Source organism: Streptopelia decaocto, assembly GCF_964273445.1.
Source record: "Streptopelia decaocto genome assembly, chromosome: 5".
NCBI classification, from domain to species: Eukaryota; Metazoa; Chordata; class Aves; order Columbiformes; family Columbidae; genus Streptopelia; species Streptopelia decaocto.
In genome coordinates, this window is record NC_138659.1 from 23,869,954 (window position 1) to 23,891,514 (window position 21,561).

Below are 21,561 nucleotides of genomic sequence, written 5' to 3' on the forward strand. Positions count from 1 at the left end.
GTAGTTACTGTATAGAAATTCTCCTGCTGAAATGAAGCTGATTGAACAATTATTTGACTGATTAAGCCTTTTCTTAAGCCAGTGACAATTTTTTTTTATGTTGTTTTATTCAATCATTTTTTTTTTCCTTTTTTTACTTTGTTACGATCAGTTCTAAACATGTTGTCTGTTTGACTGTGGCTGGCTGAACAAAAGTGTGTGTTACTGTTTGTTTCTGATGATAAGAGTCTGAAAACTTTTACGGAATAAATACTGAACAGGCAGTTTCATAATACACGTTCCACACTGGTAAATTTAAACGTTCAAGTGTTCTTGCATGTAAAACACACGGAACCATGAACAAGGTAAATTGATTAATTTATATAGTCAACTTGCTGATAATAAAAAGCATAGATATTATTTGCCCCATGCTTTTAAAAAATATGATTGATATATGGGTAGCAACACCGATTAGTGTATAATTGTCAATATATTGCATATTGTTAGTAAAACTGAGGAGGTAATTGTCTGAATTATCTGTGTTGAAACAGTGATGACAGAGTAATATCAGAGCCTGAAAAATAAAACTGTACTAATAGTTAAAAACTATAGTTAAATAACTGATAGCTAAAACTATATTAAAACTAATCATTGATACGTAACCTGTTTTGACTCAGGCCTACCCGCTTGCTGGCGTCTTTTCCAGAGGTATATATGCCTGTTTACAAGCATGCTGTGACCATACATTTAACCTGAAAGTAATGATAGTGTGAGGATACAGGTGGCCAGATACTTATAGTTTCAGGGCATTCCTGAATCCCAATGTAGCGAACCAGTTGGTAACCAGAGGTACACACTACATGGCCATGTTCACCTTGCATTGTATTCCAAACTGAAAAGTAAATTGTTAGGTCACAATCTTGTATACCTTCAGTATGAATATGAACAGCCGAAACATATATTGATATATAAGCCGACAGTGAGCAGACAATGCAAAACTACCTGTCTGTGCATTGATTCATAGAAACTAGTGGGTCAGGCACAATGAGAGATGGGCAAATTCACTACTTTGATTCATTCTTCTGAAAGGGAGCCATATAAGGAAGACAGAAGACAGAATATGTACTGGTTTGTCTGTTGCTAATATACTCCTTTTGTGTTTTACTTCGTATTTTTTAGCCTGTTACACCTAGTTTGGGAGAGAGAAAACAAATGAAAAGTGGATAAAGGAAAAACGAGTGATAGAGACTGACTCATCCATAATCACAGCCCCATCAGACATTGCTTGCACGATGCAGGTGGTCTAAATTGGGGTAGCCCTGTTGTTACAGCCTGTTGGAAAGACAGAAAATGTCTCTAGAACTGTCCAGCTGGAATTTTTACAAGAGTTACAACTGACTGAAAACAGCTGTAATAAGAGATGACGCGGACACATACACTCAGTAAAGTCTAATAAAAATAAACCTTGTGTGTATGCCTATACTTCAGGTCAAACTCTCGGCTGGCAGTAATCATCCTGTTACTCAGGAACACTGCAGGTCAGCAGGACATCAGAAGGTAGTATGCAAAATAACTGCAAAAATATTATTTCTCCATCCACTGCACATACGCACAGCAGTGCACACAGCTAGCAGAGTTGTATCAGTGTTTCCTAGCAAACATAGTCTGCCCACAACTCACACAGGCCCAAAAGTCACATTATGTCTATACCCTCTGTATTTTTCATTAGTATGTGTAGGACAGTTGCTGCAAAGCAATAACATTGTGCTTTCCCAAACAATAAGTACTTTACTTTTAAATCTTGCCTTGAAATACCAAATAATGGTGGATTATGTAATGGCTTTTCCTCAATGAAGTCAAGCAGCCACCATACCAGAAAAGGCTGCAAACAACAATTTAGACTAAATTCTACACTCATCCATGCAATGATGAGGCACAGTACAAAGATGAATATTTTCCCTGCTGCAAGGGTCCTTCAGAGACAGAGAAGGGAGCCAAGAATATATTCCAGGGCTTGACTTTGCCCCTCTGGAAGGGAGCAGATAACTATTCCTCATGTTCCATCTCTCCCAAGCCATAGTGCTTTGAAAACGTAGGGTCTAGTCTGAAGTCTGGTAATCTTAGATACTCTAACTGAAGATACATTGCATGAACTGTGTAAAGCAAATTTGCCATGCTGCTTTTTCTGCTCTAAGGCTTTAAGAGGATGCCAAAATGAACAGGTAGGAGCAAACCCTGTATTGTGAAGACAGACATATATAGGGTCCACATCTGGTATCAGTGATGTCATAGAAATCACAGAAGCAAAAATTTTAATTGTTGAAATAGTCCCTTCCTTCTTCACCAGAAAGCCAGCACTTTCTCTAAAGTTGAGCCTGGACCTGTTTTGACTGAAGTGATCTGATCAGGCACTTTCCCAGGGTATCTCTTCAATAGTCAAAATATCATTCTGTCATTAACCTGCAGATTATTTCTGGTCCCCAGAATTACCCTAGTAATCTTTTTCTTTCCCATTTTACTACTCATTGATATGATGTTATTCCATTCCCAGAATTGTCAGTAATCATCTTACTCCCTCTGCCAGTTAGTTGTTGGCTGATTTCCGAAACAGTATAAAAATGTCTAAAGTGAATTGGGCTGAAAGACTGTAAAAAATGCAGTAAGGAGCTATACAGTATCCTCAAAGTGTTTAAACACAACAACAATATTTACCTAACAATCATCTCTGAAGTATATTCTTTAGGAAACAGCTGCTCCAAACAGTTTTCCCAGTCCATGACTAGAAATTAAAACAAAACTAAGTAAAACCATAAAACTGGAAACCAGAGATGTCATTAACTCTCCTTCGTTTACACTATACAGGGTGCAGCCTTGTTCAGTTTAATGGAAGTGTTTATTCCTCTGGAAAAATCATAACTTGATGGATGATGATTAGCAGTAAATACAAAATGTTTATATTAGGTTATGCATGTAGTCCTTAAGAAGTCATAATAAAATTGAGTCATTGCCTAGATTAACTTAATGAGACACAGAAGATGTCTCAGATGGGAAGTGAAGCTTGAGGAATCTTATGTAAGTAATGCTGGCCTCTGAAAAGTTGTATTTCTCCAGCAAGGGCAAAAACATCTTTCCAAACTAACAAGACATTTTTGTAAGTCAGTCCTGATGTTACTTGGTTCACTGCAGATGCTGCAGAAGACACAATGCCAAATTCAGCCCTGGTGGCAGAGCCAGGGCTACTGCCTGCAGGCTGCAACTGGTCAACCTTGCAAATTATGATCCTCTTTGACATACTTGTGTGATGCATTTTTAAGAAATACATTTTTACTAGGTAATGCAAAGAAAGGGGATGTGAAACTCCTTGAACTCCATCACCCTGAAGACACTGAAGGGAACACTGTTTCAGTCTGAATCAACTTGAAATGTAAGCAAATGGATATTAAATGTTTTGATTCATGAATATTTCAACGTGCTTTTTACTGACTGAAGATATATAAATAATACAGTATTTTGGCATTCTGGCACTTATTTTTTTCAGAACTCTGAAGAATGTCAAGATTTCACTTGTGACGGAAACATAATATGTGTTTTAATGATGGCATTCCCCATTCTGATTGTTGCATTACTGGGCGAGTTGACATGTCTGTGCTTTCTTTTAATACAACTGCAGAGAATGTATGTTAGGAGTTAAACATTCATAAAATGCTTCTGTTAATATAAAAATCTTGTCAATGCATTAATGAAATACTGTAAGTAAAATCGAAGTTTTCACTTTGGACATATTTCCGTAAAATAAAAATGCTGTTTACTCTCTCTCAAAGTGTGTGCAGTCCGAAACTTAACTGAAATTCCTCTATACCAAATGAGTCTCAGAGATTGAAGAAACTGTGGATTTTCATTTAAGACTTTAACTGTTTATTAGGAAGGATCCAGACACTACTGGAACTGCATTTCAGACCGTAATAATTGATTTGTCAGCCTTCAATAGTGATTTAAAGTAACACAGAGACATGTCACAACAAGATGAAAAGATATTGTGTTTGGGTTTATGGTGTATGTCAAGGACAGGGACTCTATTGCCAAAAATAAAGACATTTTTGTTTTCTTCTGAAATAGAAATGATCCAAAAATGTATGTGCTTAGATACTATTCAAGAACTCTCTTGGTTATGATGTCAAATCTGAAACTATAAAGGACTTCACACTTCCATTTACTTAAGCAGACAGAAAAAAAAAAAAAGATAGAAAACAAGGTTGAAATATGTGAAATTTACTTAATGCCATAGTGACAAGAAAAAATCCAGAGAGACAATTTTCTTGTAGCTTAAGAGTACTTGTGGTTTAGGAGTAATGATAACCACAGCTATCAGTGGACTCAGTCGAGCCATAAAGAGTACAATATAGAAAATACTTAATCATGTGAAATCAGCCACAGAATGTAAACAGTGAGTCACAACAGGTCAGTGCAGAGAGCTACCCTACTGGGAGCCATCTGCGAGTCGTGTTACTTGAAATCTTGTCCTGTAGTCACTTCATGTCTATCTGGCAGATCAACATTTAGATTACTTCACCTAGTAAAGCATAAGCACAGTGTTCATCTGAAAAGACTAAACCACAAATTAGTGAGGTGTGGGCAGTGTCTGCTTTCAATTTGATATATGCCACCAAGCAGTCATGACAAAGGACAGCGAGAATGAGCTCAAAGTTTGTGGAAAGGGAAAAGACAGGAGACGTAGAGTCTGGAGTGCTGGGACGAGGTGTGGTGCCAGCCAGGATGAAGCACAGAGCTTCAGGGCCCTGAGCTGAGAGAGGTGGTAGGACAGGCAGGGCAGCACTGAGGAACTGTTGCCCCAGTGCTGTTTTGGAGACAGAGCAGACATGGTGGATTACAGCTTAGAGGCTGGGAGGATGATGAGAACCAGGTGTGGTGAGAAGGCAGATAGCAGGGCAGGGTTCCAGAGGCAAGGCAGGCACGAAGGAGTGAGACCTAGGGCAAGGGAGGACCATGAGAATGAACTCTGAGCATAATGAGGAGGTGCAGCTCATGGCATCTCTTCAGATGTGGGGCAGGCACATAGCTATGGGGCTTGGGGCTGAAGAGGGCCACTAGGATGGGCCAGAAATATAGCAAATCCCTGGCAGGGCTTCAGAGAAGATAGACCCTGGCAGGGCTTCTGGAGCATGGGCAAATGCTGGTGCTCAGGGTATCAGGGGAGGGCTGCCATGCCCAGCAGATGCTGATGAGCTCGGTCAGAACAGGCACAGGTTTGGGGACCAGGCTGCAGTGAGAACAAAGAGCAGCACAGCCGAGAGGATATGAAATGTTAAAATGGCTTGGTGCCCAGACAGTGATAAAGAGGAAGGAGAAAGAAAGAAATGACATAGAGCAAGTGGCAACATGCTCTGTCCCATGATAACACCTAGAAACGCTTGGCAGAAAATGGGTGGATGTCTTAAATCACAGAATCGATTTATATCAAAAAGCAACAACATTTCTGAGAGGCCAAAAACTGTCTTGAGTGCACCACTGTACAAGGCAAGAGACTATAGCCTGATACTGTATTTTTCTCTGTGGCAAAGCTGATTGAACAGTTTGCCATTCTTTCCTTTTCCCCTTCTCCAGCAGAAGGGCTACCTTTAATATCTGCTCTGCCATGGAACAAATCACATTTCTAAATTATTTTAAACTTAAGAAGTGCAATAGTTCATAGTATCATTATTGTTGCTGTTATTGTTATTTTGCCTTTTTTTTTTCCAAAATCTGTCCTTTTCCCAGTTTAAAAAAGCAACATGAAGATACACTCCCTGTAGACAGCTAAAACTGCACATCTAAAATCCCCAAAGAACTCCTATGTATGAAACTTGCTGAGTAATGCTACCTCTTAAAAAAATCTGCTCTAACTCTTGCAATCGTTTTGCTATTCCTTCAGACCACATCCTTTAGAAACAGAAGATCTTACTACTCCATGTTACATAATGTCTGTGGCAGTCGTGCTTTTTATCATCTTTATTAGCACTTAAGTATACAAATATTTTCCAGTCATTTTGCTTGTTATGTCTCTGTATGGTTATACTAAACGCTGTGTCAGAAATTGTTATGAATAGGACACTGTTACATTCCTTAGCACTGAGCAGTACTCTTGCTTTAGAAAGAGGAAGTATAATTTGAAACTGAGCTTTTTTTTCCTGTGTGGTGCTAACTATGCATGTACATATGTATTTACACACATGCATATGTATGTTGCATGCCTATGTATACGTATGTATATAGCAATACATATACATACTGCTGTATACCTGACAAAATACTGTATTTCTGAATGCTATTGTTCACATGTCCTATAATCAAAACATAATATCTTAAGCATAAAAAATTGTACAACCAACCTGCACTACAGATACATTTTAGAGTTTAATGCCTACTGGTAACAAGTCAGAAATAAGCACCAGAATAATTAATTTTGTGTCATAGAAAAGAAAACCCAACACGGAAAAATAACAGTGAAAGCAAAAGGAAGGAACTGTTTTCTATCTACCTTACTAAAAGCTTACCGTGTCTTAATTCTGCATTCTTTGTGAGCCCTAAATTCCTATCAAAGTTGATAGAGCACAGTGAAGTGAAAGCTGGGGTTTTAAACACCTATTTACACAGGTTTGTTGTTGACATGACTACAACAGTTATCTTTAGGACACTAGAACAGAGAGATGAGAGTTTGTTTACCTCAGAAACAGATCTTAGTGTAACAATAAGAATCTATACACCCAGGTTATCATCCAGGTCTTATTTCTTTTGCTGGTTAAACATTTCCATGATTGAAGATGTCAGGAAAGATGAGATGTGGAACCTATGATAGCATGTTATTGAGTACTTAGCCTCTAAACACCTTAGAGGTGGGCATATAAAAATATGAAATTAATTCTCTAACATTTATCAGAAACTGCAGTGAAATCTGTTACAATAAGAGAATACACTTTTCTATTTTAATTGAGTATCTTTTGAAGTCATATAACCTTTAGCAACTGTCTCTTACACACATGGAATATATTTGAGAGAAACTTCATCTAATCTCTACATCAGCTTATATTTGTTGATTTCAATCCCATTGCCGAAGGCTTTTCTCCATTGACCTAGAAACTTCGCTTATTATGTACATTACTTTATGCCTCTTCCTTTGATGTGTCACTACAGTCAAATATTATTATTATTTCATGGGACATTCATTGTACAAACTGTGAGAAAATACCATGGCCCTCACAACTACATTTGAGCAGAGCAAATATTGAAAAAAATATGTCCTATCCTCGCAGCAAATATAAAGATATATATCTTTCTAAATATAAATAAATGCTCCATAGCTGTCAGCAGAACTGACAGGTAGAGTTTGCGGGTGGCTTTGGCCAAGGCAGTTAAATCTCCGTGACCGAGTTTCCTCATCAGAGAATGAAAAACAGTATCAACTAGACCTCCACCTTCCACTTATAGTGCTTCTTAGATTAAAAAAAAACCAAACCACACAACAAAACCAAACACAAAGAAAAACACAAAAAACCCAAACAAACACACACCCCCCCCCCCCGCCCGTGTATACATATATATATACACACACACATATATATATATACACACACATATATCTGTTAGTATCCTTTACTTTGGTTTGCTTTCTCCAAATTACCTTGAAATATAAGAACAAACAAACAGATGTTCCTTGTTAGTGAGTCTGGTAGAATGGAAAGAATACTAAATACTGTTATGTCTCATAGTTGCCCACTATACACTACCACAACAAATTAGTACTTTATAGAATAAGATCAGTAATCATAACAGTTCTGAACTACTTGAAGATAATTAGTTTGGGCTCAGAGCTCAAAAATGAAAACTTGGGTTTAGTTTTAAAGGCACAGTAGGCATTTAACTGCATCTTTGAACTCTTTGAACCTACCAAGATTACCCTCCCCAAAGCATTTCTGACTATCATATTTGCTTTTATTTGTGATGGAAATAACATCAGCACAGTATTTCTTAAGGAATTTCAATGCTTTTGACGTTGATGCTGGTCAGAAGTCATAAGTCTCTCGTTTAGAAGACTGTTTAATCCCATCTTGTAGCATATGCAAATTTGGTATGAGATCATACAACTAAAACCATATTGTGATGAACAAGCTTTTCGTCTTTGGGAACTTGATCAAAATCTGGTTTGGATCACTCACACAAGTGATTTTAAGCTTAACACGGGAAGAATATTTGTGATTAGCAAATAATATAATGCATAACTATTCAGTGCTCAGAATATGCAAAGAATAAGACACAAAACGCTAAATGAGAGAGCAGCTACCATGCATTCAGTTTGGCCAATAACACTAGAAATACAGACAGACATTTTGCACAGTCATGACCTCTTAATATTGAGATTGCAATTTTACCATGCACTTTTTTCTAAGTTACTAAATAATGTTTAAGATATGTGGTTTAGTCATGATAGCATAAGATGTTTGTCTGTTTGCCTGATGATGCAAACCATAAAGAATACCTGACATTTATTGTTTTTGTTCATTTCTGAGCATTATTTAAGGTACTGTTTGAGGCTGTCTATATGCTAGACATTCTGGAGCCTGACTGCTTACAGGATGTCTGTCTTTATGCAGTACTGTGACATGCAGAATCAGACAGCACTTTTTTGCTAATGCAAATGTTATAGATTCAGAGAACCCTCAACTGGGAAATTCATTCTGAGGAATCTTAATCCTGTTGACTTTGAAGGCATGAATCTGTTTTCATCAGCATTTTGTATAGGCTTTATTGGTAGGAATTATATTGACTTCTCCTAAAGTGACATCTGGTAGGTATGAACATTTATGCACATGTTCAGCCTACACTTTGATAGCTCTGCTTATACAGTGTTTTAAACATAAGTGTCTGTTTATAATAAAACTGTGTATGCAGATGCTCTGAAAACAAGTCTGTGCTCACATATGGGTTCTGGGTGATTTTGCTGGTGTTGGAAATAGACCACTTGTGTGCCTTCTACACTGTTAGACAGCCCTATTAGTAGCGTGGGTAAGCTAGACATGGACATAGTTATGCATGCTCAGCCCAAGTCTGCCACAGTACATCCCATAATACTTTGCAGCAATATCCGATGACAACCAGGCTGCTATACTGTTCCATTAATTTATGTTTCACATAGAATGGCCTTACCAGAAATACAGGTTACAAAACCTGTCCTAAACAATGCAGGTATCTGGAAGAACAGAGACTCTTAGTTTGCTTGGTCTTGGGACTCATATTTCATTTAGCAGCATAAAGGTAGACTACATACAAAAAGAGTATCAAAGGTTGCTTCATACATGTTTCCAAATTAATACATAGAAAGAGGAGATCTTTCTTTATAAAAACTTTGCAACATTTTCAATAGATTTTGTTTCCAAATTTATTATTTCCAAATAATCTGGAAGAACCAGAAATTCAATATTTAATGTCTTCCTGTAAAGTCTTGGAACACTGCTGGAGTGGGAGGCCTCTGGCAGAGTTCTGGGTATACAGGAACAGACATTAAGAGCAAAGTTCCTTTGAGTCTGGAAAGATTTCAGCCATGCATTTGACTTGAGAAACCATCTGTCTCTGTTCATTTCCAGCTGAGACAGATGATTGTCATTAGCCTGTTGGTGGGGTTTGGCTTCCTGAGGCAGTGTCATGCTCTCCACTGCTAGCTATTGCTTTTTCAGTTTCTCGATGAAGAACTTTAAGAGTTCCTCCACTACCATACAAATGGTGTTTCTTACTTTACTTCTGCACATGATCATAAAACATCACTGCTCTGCAGCCATGAAATTGCAGTCTTGATTAATTTTCATTCATTTAACGTACATGTGTAAATCCTTTGGTATTATTCAAAAAGTGCTGAAATAAATTTCAAAGTAGTAACAAATCAAGTGACAAAAAAAAAAAAAAATCAAGAAATATCAAGACTCAGTAGCTTATAAACACAGGAAAGACTCTACATCCAGTATACATAGCTGCCTGTCTTCTCATATTCTTATTACAGTACAGTGTTTCCAAAACACTCTGAGAAACCAATTTTTGTTTGTTTGTTTTTCTCAGCAGTAACCACTGTGGTAGGTCAGAAGTAGACAGGACAAGAGAAAGAAGTTGTGCTGATGCAAAACTCAGATGCTAAGAAAAAGCTTATTGTAGACTACATGGATGGAAAAATATTGGTAAAAGTTAATGAAGGCTCATCAGAACAGACACAAGCATAACAGGTCAGAAGTCAGCCCATTTTTTTTTTTATCAGTCCACCTACTTATTTCCAAGTCTGTATTTGGATGACATACTTTAAGTTGAAAAAAAACCCACTATAATTGGATGCCAAAACCCTCATTTTTCAAAATAGTTTCTACTAGTGCACTATCTCCTCATTACTTATCTGGTTTCTGTTTGCAATAAAGCTGCAATCAATCAGCACATTCCTGGTATTGACTGGGTCTACCTACTCACAATTGTGGTTAACAATGGTTAAGAAAACTCAGTGAAGCTGGGTTTCTAAGAAAATAAGCTGAAGTGCTGGCCCTAGAGCTAGTAGAAGGAAGAATCAAATGGCTTTGCTCAGCTTTCTTTTAACCAGACACTTACTGCACATATTAGTGGAAACACATTCTACTATAATAATTTGTCTGTCATTAAGTTTTTCCTTTTACCAGTGTGGGAAAAGAAACACATTCAGCTGGCTTCACTGCTGGCCCCTCGCGTCTGTCTGTTTGATGCGAGGCAATCATTAGAGTTACTTTTTTGTGGCTTTTTAGACTGGAATTTTGTGTGTTAGGGAATAGAAAAATTAATTAAATGTCTCATCTGTGGCTTAAAAATCTATGCCAAGAAGATGACTGGAAAGTTTCTTAAATTAAAAGTAATCTTTTACAGAAAGAAAATCCCTTGGTATAAAAAAAAAAATACCTGGTGTTTGCTTTTTGGTAGTTGCAAACTTTCAATTCACAGAATAGCCAGTTTGTTTTCAAAGATTAAAATAGTATTAGTTTTTAAATTCAGTATCTTTCACCCCATCACTTGGCTCTCAAGTGCTTTATATTTCTCAGCTCCATGAATCTGGAAAAGATTTATATCAAAGTGGGAGGCTGTGGAAAAGGAAGAACATCTGACTCATGCAATTAGAAATCTTGGCCAAACCACTCTGCAAGGAGGAGGTAGAATGTCCTGGGAAAGCTGAAAACTAGATATTGGAAACAAGAAATGCCAACTGTGTTCAATAGGTCTGTGTGAATCTGTGCGTTTGGTATGTTACTCTAAATATGTATTCAGCTACACACATTGAAAATTAATGTGACAAAAATTCACACAAGTAACAACTGAATTAACAAAACCAATTAAAATAACTGCAACCTTACTAGGGCCTCCCTGTGTTTGAAAGAATAGTTTGGATATTTTATATTAAAATTATGTTGACATCTGTAAATAGGAAGTAAACCAGAAGTTTGCTTTTGTCTAAAAATCTATTTTTATGCTCAAAAGTGATGCAATCCATTGTTTAATTAAGAGTTTGTACTCAAAGACAACTCAGTTTTAGAAAAGAATAAACCCCTTTTTATTTCTGGAACTGTTACAGTGGGCTGCTGTTATCCATGTGACTTTAGTCAGCTATCATCTTTTTCTGATTACTAGATAGCTAGGGTTTATTGCTTATTTGCCTTTATTGTATGTATGGGAGCTCTGTTTTTAACAAGCAGAAGGTTGTACGGTGATGACCTCTATGAAATCTATCAACAACCGAGATTTCAAAATATTTCCTCTGCACATGAAAAATTAAGTAATAGGGGCGCCATAACTGTGCGGGGATTGCAGCAGGGTATATGGGACCTCTCCAAATGCAATCAAATGGAGAGGCCTGATGGGACAGGAGCAGCACACAGACACCACCAAGCACTGACTCAGGTCCCAGCCCTCCGTGATGGCCACCTTCACCTGTAGTGGGAGCAGTGTAAGAGGAGCTGGATATAGGGGCAGGAACTGGGACTTGCTCCCTCCTTCTTAGACCTCAGACTGACCAAAGGGCATAGATGCTTAAGATTTTTTTTTTCCATGCAGTGGGCTGAATCACTCCAATCTTTTTGATTTGACTAGCAATAAGACAGAAACATTCTCTGCTGGAGCCATGACAAATATTAATTGGGCTGGGTTACCTGTCTGTAATGGCAAACATGAACAATATAGCCATGGGAAAACGTAGATCGAGAAGATGTGGTAAAGGGGAAGGAGCAGCGAAAACAACTCTATTAGCATATACTGGTGAAGCAACAACTGCAAGCCTTAATAACAATCCTGTGAATAATTAAACCCCACTAATAACTAGCAGTGAATCCAACAGAAACTACAGGAAAACCAGCCCTGTTAGCAATAATAGCAATGCCTTGCATAGCATTGCAGTTGTAACAGCAGCAATTCGAGGGAGAGAACTAACAGTAATCTCTGCTCATCTGTGAAACCACAAGTCCCTGCTGTGGCACTGGGAGATGCTACAGAAAATACGGAAGTTCTCTTAAAAATGGAGTATAGTTAACTGAGAAGCCACTGCAAAAAACTTTTGAGATCAACTTTACTTACAAAGGATGAAAGAGCCACACAGATAGATTACTGTCTCACTGGGAAATGCCACACAGTGAGCATGAGGAACAGGGCAGTGAAACACTACAGATTTCTCTATGCAGCCAGTCTAGATAACATTGGCCCAAGTAAGAAAACTTAGTGGTGGTGAGTTTGGCAGAAAATGCCCCAGAAATCCAGCCTTGAGCAGTAGCCTGAGAGTTCAGAGGTTTGTATGTATGTGGAGACTGAAAACAGAGGCATATTGCAAAGGTGATATAGAGCAAGGCAAATTAAAACAACTGCTGTACCTTTGAGACAGGCATTGGTCCAACTAGTGGTTTGTATTTCAGCTACAAGAGGCAATATGCCTGATGAAAAATTACTTGCAAATGGAAGTGGGGTGCCAGCTGAGAGAGGGATGAATCTTGAAAGTGGCAAACCCAAGCATTGAGACTTTGTTGGCACTGTTGGGCTCAGGTTATCCTGTATGTTGTCAAGTAATATGAAGATTTAGCAGTTGCAAGAGGCATACGGATGAAGAAAACAAGGTCTTTTTTCATCTTGTGATCAGGAGATGACAAGAACAGAGGTTGCCCCTTTGTGTAGCATCTCATTCTGTGTTTCAGATACTAGAGAAGATCAACCAGACAATGTTTTTTGTCATGTCTGTGTATGCATGTGGGCTGCCTCTGTGACAATGTACGTTTCTAGACTATGCACAGGAAGACAGGTAAGATATTAATGGTGGCACTGAGTAATATAGACCTAAGACTGAGATGCATGGGCCTGTCTCCTGAAAACAGTCTTGGAACATTTAACGGGAAAATATTGTCCTCCTCCTGACCCTCACTGTTGATCATTAGCCAGTATTCTGCTGAAAACAGTGCTGAAACAGCAGGGAGATGCCTGTAGCCCAAAGGAACTTGAGAAAAACCCTTTGGAGTGCATTGTAGTACAGAAGCTCTGGGGAAATATCTTAGGAAGCAGACTGCTCCCACAAGCCCTCTGCAACTGGCTAGCATTCTCTGGTATCAAGACAGACTTTGTCCAAGGTCAGAGAACCTTCTGTTTTGTACATGCTGTTCAGCAGATGGTTGATCAGTTTCCTTTATGCTGAGATTTCCTGGGGATGATAATCCCCAACACAGTGGCAGTACAGGGGACTGAAACCATCTGAAAAGAGACAATATGTTCTTTGGGCTTTTCACCATTTGAATGACCCGTATGGATGCACTTGGGAGGCAGCCCAGCAAAAAACAGAGTTTTTCCGGGAATATGATCAGAGGGTGTATTCTGTCTCCTGTCCTTGGTAGTAAGTGAAGCATCCAAATCTAATATTTATTCATTTTATTGGATTAAAGAAACGTTAGAAGGCCCCAGGAAAGCATATTATGCAACCACAGCTGATACAACACAGGCACACAGTATGGGTCCCAGGCTTCAGAGCACCTCACTGCATGTTCTGGGCCCTGACAGGTTCAGAGTCTCCTGTTTATGCTACACAGAATCCCAACGATGTTTTAGAAACTGCTCTGATTTCCAGATAGGTGATACACATTGGTGATCTCTGCTAACCACTTCATGGGCAGAACTCTTGCCGAATGTGCAAACTGCCCAGGAGTCTCTGCATCGACTTGGCTAAATGTCAAGTCAGGCATGAATAGACAAAGCATTTGAGGTATTAAAACATGAATAGACAAAGCCTGAGGAATTAAACCCTCTTTCATCAAGACTTAAGACAAGCCCTCTTTAGGTAAGGTAAGATTTCCACTGGAATCTCCTGCTCTATTAAGCATCAAAAGACATTTTTGGGATCGTTTCAATGATCACAAAACCATTAGCTGATTTGCTAGGAACAGGAAAGGAGAGCGTACGCTACTGTGTTAGAAAAGACCCGTACGGATGCACTTGGCAAGATACAAAACCAAATACATAGCATTCTAGATTTTATTCTGTAGATGGATGCTTCTGAATGGTGTTATTACTCCTGTGGGATTTTGGTTGCTACTCAGTGGCTGACATAATTAATTACTACTTTACTATGTGTGTAATATAAGTTCACTGAAAAAAACCCTTATACATAGCTCTTTCAAGATATGCATGTAATTTCTTTGCTGCAGGTAAAAGTTACTTAATTTCTTCTATTTTTCTTATTATTCTATTTTTTTTTTTTCAATTTATTAAAGTTGTTGAACAGGCTGCAGAGTTCAGTGCTACACTGTGAACTTATTCCTTGTTCCAATGAATACATAGCAGAATTGGGTTCTCTGTATTTTGCTTGAAATAGCACTCTCAGGCCAGAAACAACATTGATATGAAGCCTTGGCATACTTCAGCTAAGGGCTGTGCACTTTTGTTCAGTATATTGCTTGCAAACTGCTGGATGATGATGATGATGAGAGTCATAACTTCTCCACCATTTCATGTGATAATATCTGTGTTATATAAGTCCACATACAGGTGATTTTTCACTTCATTTAACAGCGTTGTCTATCTAATAGAACTGCTTAAAGACTCCACAGGGCTCAGGGCAAAAAATTGTGGACTTTCCATTGCAAAATGGATTACATAAAGTGGAAGCCCTTTTCAACCCTTCAAAGGAAGAAACAGAAAAACTGTCTCATTTCTGCCTCCTCCTTTAAAACACATAATTACACCCAAGCTAAAATACAAACTCCATCCTGTGGTTCTGATCTGTTTCACTACGAAAAATACAGGAATTTTACTATAATACCTGCTTACATCTCATTATTTAACATCTGATTAGTGGCTATTTTAGTAAGATACCATGTAAATGAACTTCAATTATTAATAGAGAGAGATAGCTACAGGAGTATTGAAAAAGTATGGGAAAGATGTTTGCTTTTTAATGAAGTCTGCCTAGCAGCATGGCTAGTCTTAAACAATGATTCAGTTCTGAACTGAGAATTTAGTTTTGCAGATAATGAACTGAATGTGTTAATAAATTATTTGCTATATGCTGATAGTGTGTAGATAACTCCAGATTGCCCAACTATTTCCAAAGCAGCTGAAGCTGTTCTGCATCTTCTGCTTCTTTCCTGTAGTTACACAAGGAATTTTGCATAAACTCTGAGTGTGGCTCATCTGTTTTGATGTGTGGCAATTTCTGGAATTTCCATATGTGCTCAGAGCCGCTCATCATATAATGCATGATGGTATGGGAAAAAAAAGCAGAGCTTGGAAAAAGATATTTTGAAATCAAGTATAGTCACCATGCTTGTGGCTATAGATTCATATCAACAGCAGCTCTATCACGAGGCACAAGAATCCTTCATTATCTCTTCTTTCCCTTTATTATTATTATGTTTTGAATGAAGAGCTAAAAATTTAAAACAGAAACTCACTACTAAATATCTTATGTCCAATAGTCATTGGAGGCACTTTTTTTTCTGAAGTAGACTGAATTTGTGTAAGATACAAGCTTTGAAGAAAACACATCCTATATTTTTAATAGGACTAGAGTTTTAGTATGACATTGATATATCTGTGAATTTCTCTCACTATAGTTCTAAAAACCTGAACAGAGAAGGCACACTCCAAATTAATTTGTAGCTGCTTGGATAAGCAGAGTCATATCTGGCATGACATGTTAACCAGAGTAAATAAAGAAAAGCATTGAAAACAGGGAAATGCAGTCTGAGTAAAAATAAACACAATTTCAAGTAACTAAGACAATTGATAGAAAAAAAATGTATTAAAAACTAGGAAAACAAAGAAAGTAGCACTACAGTAAGCTGATTAGAGCACAAAGGTTTTTTAAAAAATAAAACACCAGAAAAATGTAATTTCTATTTAAACTGACTTTGATCCATTTTGAGCTACCGCATATAACCCCAAGGAATTTAACATTTATTTAATCAAATGAAAGCATAGAACTTCACTTAACAGTGATTTTTCACTCAATAGTGACATTTTGATTACTAGTAGTGATTTTGTGTGTTTTTCACATACCAAATATATAGAACAAAAGGTATGGAATGTTATATGCCCTCTTAAGAATTATTCTGAGGGATTAAGAACTCTAATCTCCAACTAATTTAGAGTCAAGATGTGGGAAAACTGCCCAGATATGACCAATGTGTACATATACAAATATACATATTTATGCTCCACAGACTGTCTGTTTAAATGGAACTATTTAAAATGAGTAGAATAAAAGCACATTTTTTGCCCACAAGTATTACTTATGAGATACATTTTCGTCTAGCTATAAGTAGGATTTGAACTCCATCTACACTGTCTAGAATTACAGAATTAGGAAAAAAAAAGGAAGTGGAAAGATAAGTATCTTTCCTTCCTAATTTTGAGAGGGCTAAGCACTGCCAGTTGATGGCCATTTCTATTGCATAACTAAAAGAACCAGAGAAAAACAGAATACCCGGAAGATGTACCACAGGGTGCATGCTGCTTTTGCAATGGAGTAAGCTAGAGTGCAGGGTTAGTTGTGGTCTTTCACTCCTATGTAAGTGTGACAAACTGAGAAGTTTTGAGTACCAGAGACCAGGACATCCTCAGAAACACATCTGGAGGAGGAAGTTCATGCTTAGGAACTAAAACCATTAAGATGTTTCTTGGCAGATTAGCAGCCTTCAACCCTGAAACAGGTTATGTTGCAGTTGTTTCCCTGAAAGCCAGGGCTCCAGAACAGCAAATTAAATGAGCTGGAAAGGAAGCGGACAAGTCTCCATAACAAGGTACTGCATGGTGTCAGAAGACCTTTAAAATATATATATTCTCTGCCAATTATTCATCTAAACAAATCACAGTTTTCTAGTGAAAACCAGTTTAACAGAAAATTGGTGACCATTCCTACTTATCAACTTTTTATAAGACCCCCATTCACAAATGAGAGAAACAGTCTATTTCTTACATAATTTGTTCCACTGAGCTATTCAAAATAAGATCTGCAGATCCAACTAAAATTGAAAAGCTAAACCAATAAAAACCTAGTCAGCGGAAGGGAAAGGGATCTCACATTCTGTGTCCTCCTCCAATGTTATGAAACCAAAATAATCAATTTTTTAGACTCTATTAATCTTTAATAGCTCATCTTTAACAGACAGACATTAAGAGCTGCAACTTCTATTGACTTTAAAGAAATTATGCAAGGAATAAAACTCTAACATCGTTTTGTGCTCTGTTTTATAAACATAGGAAATTCTCTCAGTTCTAAACCTTTTTTCAACATACTAAGTCCTATATTTAAACTCTGTGCTACCAGATCGACAAAACATCCTACATGGATAGCATTCTAATAACATAACTTTGGTGTCAGAAAACAAGCAGTATGCAATTATTGTAAAAGCAGCTTTTTCTGGAAATGATATGCCTGATCTGATAGCCTCCAGATGTGCACTGAAAACTGCCTCTGGTCTCCTTCTTAGAGTACCAGATGGTCTCACATCATGAGATTCCTCTTATGTTTGAGTACTGCAGTTTATATGCTTAGTCACTAGAGCTACAAATAGTACAATTCCTACTAAACTTATTTACCAACAGCATTCATCAGCCTCTTTCACAGGAAATTCTCTCTTAATGGAATAGTAACAGCTTGAACACATGGCTCATTGAAATTGTATTTGTTAACATTTACAAAAATGTAAGTATATTAGGTAGTTTCCTAACAAAACAAAAAAATTGGTGCCCTGAGCTCCCACAATTAAGTTTGGCTTTTAGTGGTTGGAGTGGGAAGAGGTGGTAGGAAGGAGCTGGTAACAATTACTAGTTGAAGTTTCAGCCCTTTGTGTAGTCTGTCTTCTGAGACTTGCCACATGAATACTTTATTTCAAAAATCTGTTAGCAATGATTACTCAGTTCTGCAGAAAGCACTCTGGCAGAAATGTCAGCTTCCCAAAGTTTCTGGTGGGAATGGTTCTTAAATCAGCAGAAATTAGCCTCTTTTAACCCTGTGCTTACTTCATTCTTCTCAGCATGTCATCAATGAAATAATGCTTCTGTTACATTGTGCTTTTACCAGAAAACCATAAAGCAACTCAAAAGACTATAAACCGGTCTGGTATAAAACTCATTGAAAAAATAATTGGAAAAAGACTAGTTAACATCAAAGGATTTCAATTTCAAAAGACTCTTTTCATCCTGAACTTCATGACTCTTTTTTCTCTTTCCTGAAGAATAGTGAATTTGAAAGGAACCCAAACTTAAATTCCAGTCCCAAATTCTCTACATATTTTGAGGAAGTACTCACTGAGCTCTCATTTGTGTAGCTGACCCCACACTAATGGCTGAATCAAGCTCTCAGTTACAGGCACCTTAAGGGCATAAATGGTTTGTAACTTTTTAAAAAATTAACGTATTTGTTCCCATGTATGTAATGGCCTTCCGCGCCCCCCCCACCCCCAACCCACATGCAGCATGGCAGGGGATGAAGAGGTGGGGTGGGGGGACAGGGGACGGGAGTTCACCCATAAACTATGAAGTTTAACCAATGGTTTGCCTGCAATTAAAAGCAGAAAATCCAAGTCAGTCATATTGCAGTTTTGGTTATCTAAACCAAAAGTTTTCATTACAGAGCTAAGCATTATTGAGTTTCAGTTCGTTTAAGTGAAATATTCTGTTTTAGGCAAATTAATACATCTCTTTTTTTTTTTTGCTTTTTTAAATAAGAAAAAAAATTCCTGAGCAGGTAGTATAATAAAATATCTGAATACATTTCGGTAATGCTAAACATTCATTTGTATTTTCTGTGTTTTGATATTTTTGGCTACAAATAAAATAATATGAGATACCAGTTAAACAATTTTTACAGTGACAGATAAATAATTCAGTTTTGAGAAGACAGTTTCTCTCAAATCCATTTTAATTTCATATGGATTTCAAGAAGTAACTTCTCTCCCCAGGCATCGCAGACTTGACTCACATACTATGATGATCAGTGGAAAGCACTCTGTGTACTCACAGATGTTTTCTGTGACACATGTTGAAACTAGTATGAAATGCCTTATAAGGTATTGCCCTGGTTTGGCCTTCAGCATATTACTCTGAGATTTTTTTTGCATGATTTGTAAGAAATAAAAAGTAATCCAAAACCTGCAGATGTACAGTGAGGAAAAGCCTTGCATGTATTAAGTGATGTGGGGTTTAAAAGAGATATACTCACAATAATAGCTAGCAGTAGTCTCTGGTGGCATGGCTTAGTCTGCTTCACTATGAGAGATTTCTGAGTCTTTACCTTTTCAATTAATTAAAATAAAGATTTGAGAGAATAAACAGAGTGAGGACTCAGTCACAGGTTCCTAAGAAGGATAAAGCTTCCTTCCACTTCCCACTTTATGTTCTAATAAAGGGTAAAACTGCATGATGTGAGTAAAGAGGGACTTCAAACTGAGGGAACAACCCCTGTTCAAAGCAGCACAGATGCATCACTTATAGATCTTATCTGTGTGTGCTAGTAACTAGGGATACAATACAGAAATTAAAATAACTATTTCACAGAGCCTGTATCTGCTAACGTATTCCATACCAACCATGTTGCTTCAGGATACTTTCGTTACACCCCTATATATGTTTCAGTCATTCTAATGTGCTGCTTCATCCAGGTCTAAGGTGTGAAATATATAGTAATATTTCATTGGAAATATTTCAATGATAACTGGTGGATAGCTAAAAATGTCTTCGTACTATCTACAATCATAAATTCATCTGTTCCTATACTATCCCTCTATATATAAATTCTACATTATTATTTGCTTTATCATAGTGTCTAGATACCCCTGTGAACACTAGGACCTCAGCGTGGTGCCTTCATACTAGTAGTAAGACACCTCGATTGCAAAAAGGTGAATAGATGAGAATGTGGAGAAAGGAGATAAGGAGATACTGTTCCCCCAGCAGTATATAGGAAATGAGATGCAAGAAGATGGCGGCCTTGACTTTTGGACTTGAGTAGAGCTTGTATGGAACACAGAAGCATGCCACAGTCCACAAATTCCCTGCAATAATTAATCACTTCTCACAGTTTGCACTCTGAATACTCTTGCCAGTCTGCGGATTAGGGCTGTTATGTTGAATTCCCATTTGTCTTCTCTCCTCTAGTCTTTGTGTCTTAGAATCATTCCCTCTGCTCTCCAATCTCTCTTCTCCATTCCACCCAGTGTTTCTTCTTCTCCCTTACTCTCTCACCTTTTGGGTAGATTCCCCTTCTAGTGGAATTTCATCCCTGCTCCTAAGCATTCATGAGCTGCCTTGCTGTTACCACTCCTGTATGCTTTATTTGTATCCTCTGTCCAAGCTCTCTCTAGCTTGCCTGCTCAGACAGTAAGTTGTTCTTATTCTCTCAGCCTGTCTTCATAGGAGAGGTGCTCCAGCCCTCTGACCATCTTTGCAGCCCTCCTCTGGACTCACTTCAACAGGTCCATGTCCCTCTTACGTTAGGGGCCACAGAGGTGCACATAAGACTCCAGGTGGGCCCTTGACCTGCTGGCTGTGCTTCTTTTGATGCAACCCAGGATGCAGATGGCTTTCTGGGCTGCAAGCACACATTGCCAGGATGGCTTGTGAGGTCCCCTTCTCAGTGGTTTCTGCAACATATTTACTTAATTTACTTGTTCTTGACCAAAGAGTTGATAATCAAGAGTGCTACAGATCAAATTAGATAACCAGCTACTTCTGTTAATTCTGTTATTTAGGTTATACTGACACAGATGTTAGCAACTGGAACTAGTAAAGCACGTTTCTGGTAAGGCACAAGACAACAGTATCCACATCCTGCTTTTAGACATTTGTGGGGGAAACGAAGCAACAACAACCACCACTCCCCACAACATCAAAACAACAACAAAAACTAAACACACAGCAACCAGTAAAATGTACTTCTGACAGAGAGCAGAAAAATCAAAAAGTCATGCCTATAAAAGAACCCAACCAACAAAAACAAGAAAAAAGGAAATGAAGGAAACATGCCTAGTTTCTACTTAATAAAAAGAACCAAATATTTAATATTAATTA

General features: G+C 37.8%; 1 protein-coding gene across 1 annotated transcript in view; it reads left to right on the top strand.

The window, feature by feature from the left end:
- F3 (coagulation factor III, tissue factor) overlaps positions 1-21,561 on the top strand; it is a 62,192-nt gene that overhangs the window by 278 nt on the left and 40,353 nt on the right. The window contains exon 2 of the mRNA XM_082054067.1: positions 3,311-3,403. The gene's annotated coding sequence lies outside the window, so the exon portion shown is untranslated. The remainder of the gene's footprint in view (positions 1-3,310; positions 3,404-21,561) is intronic.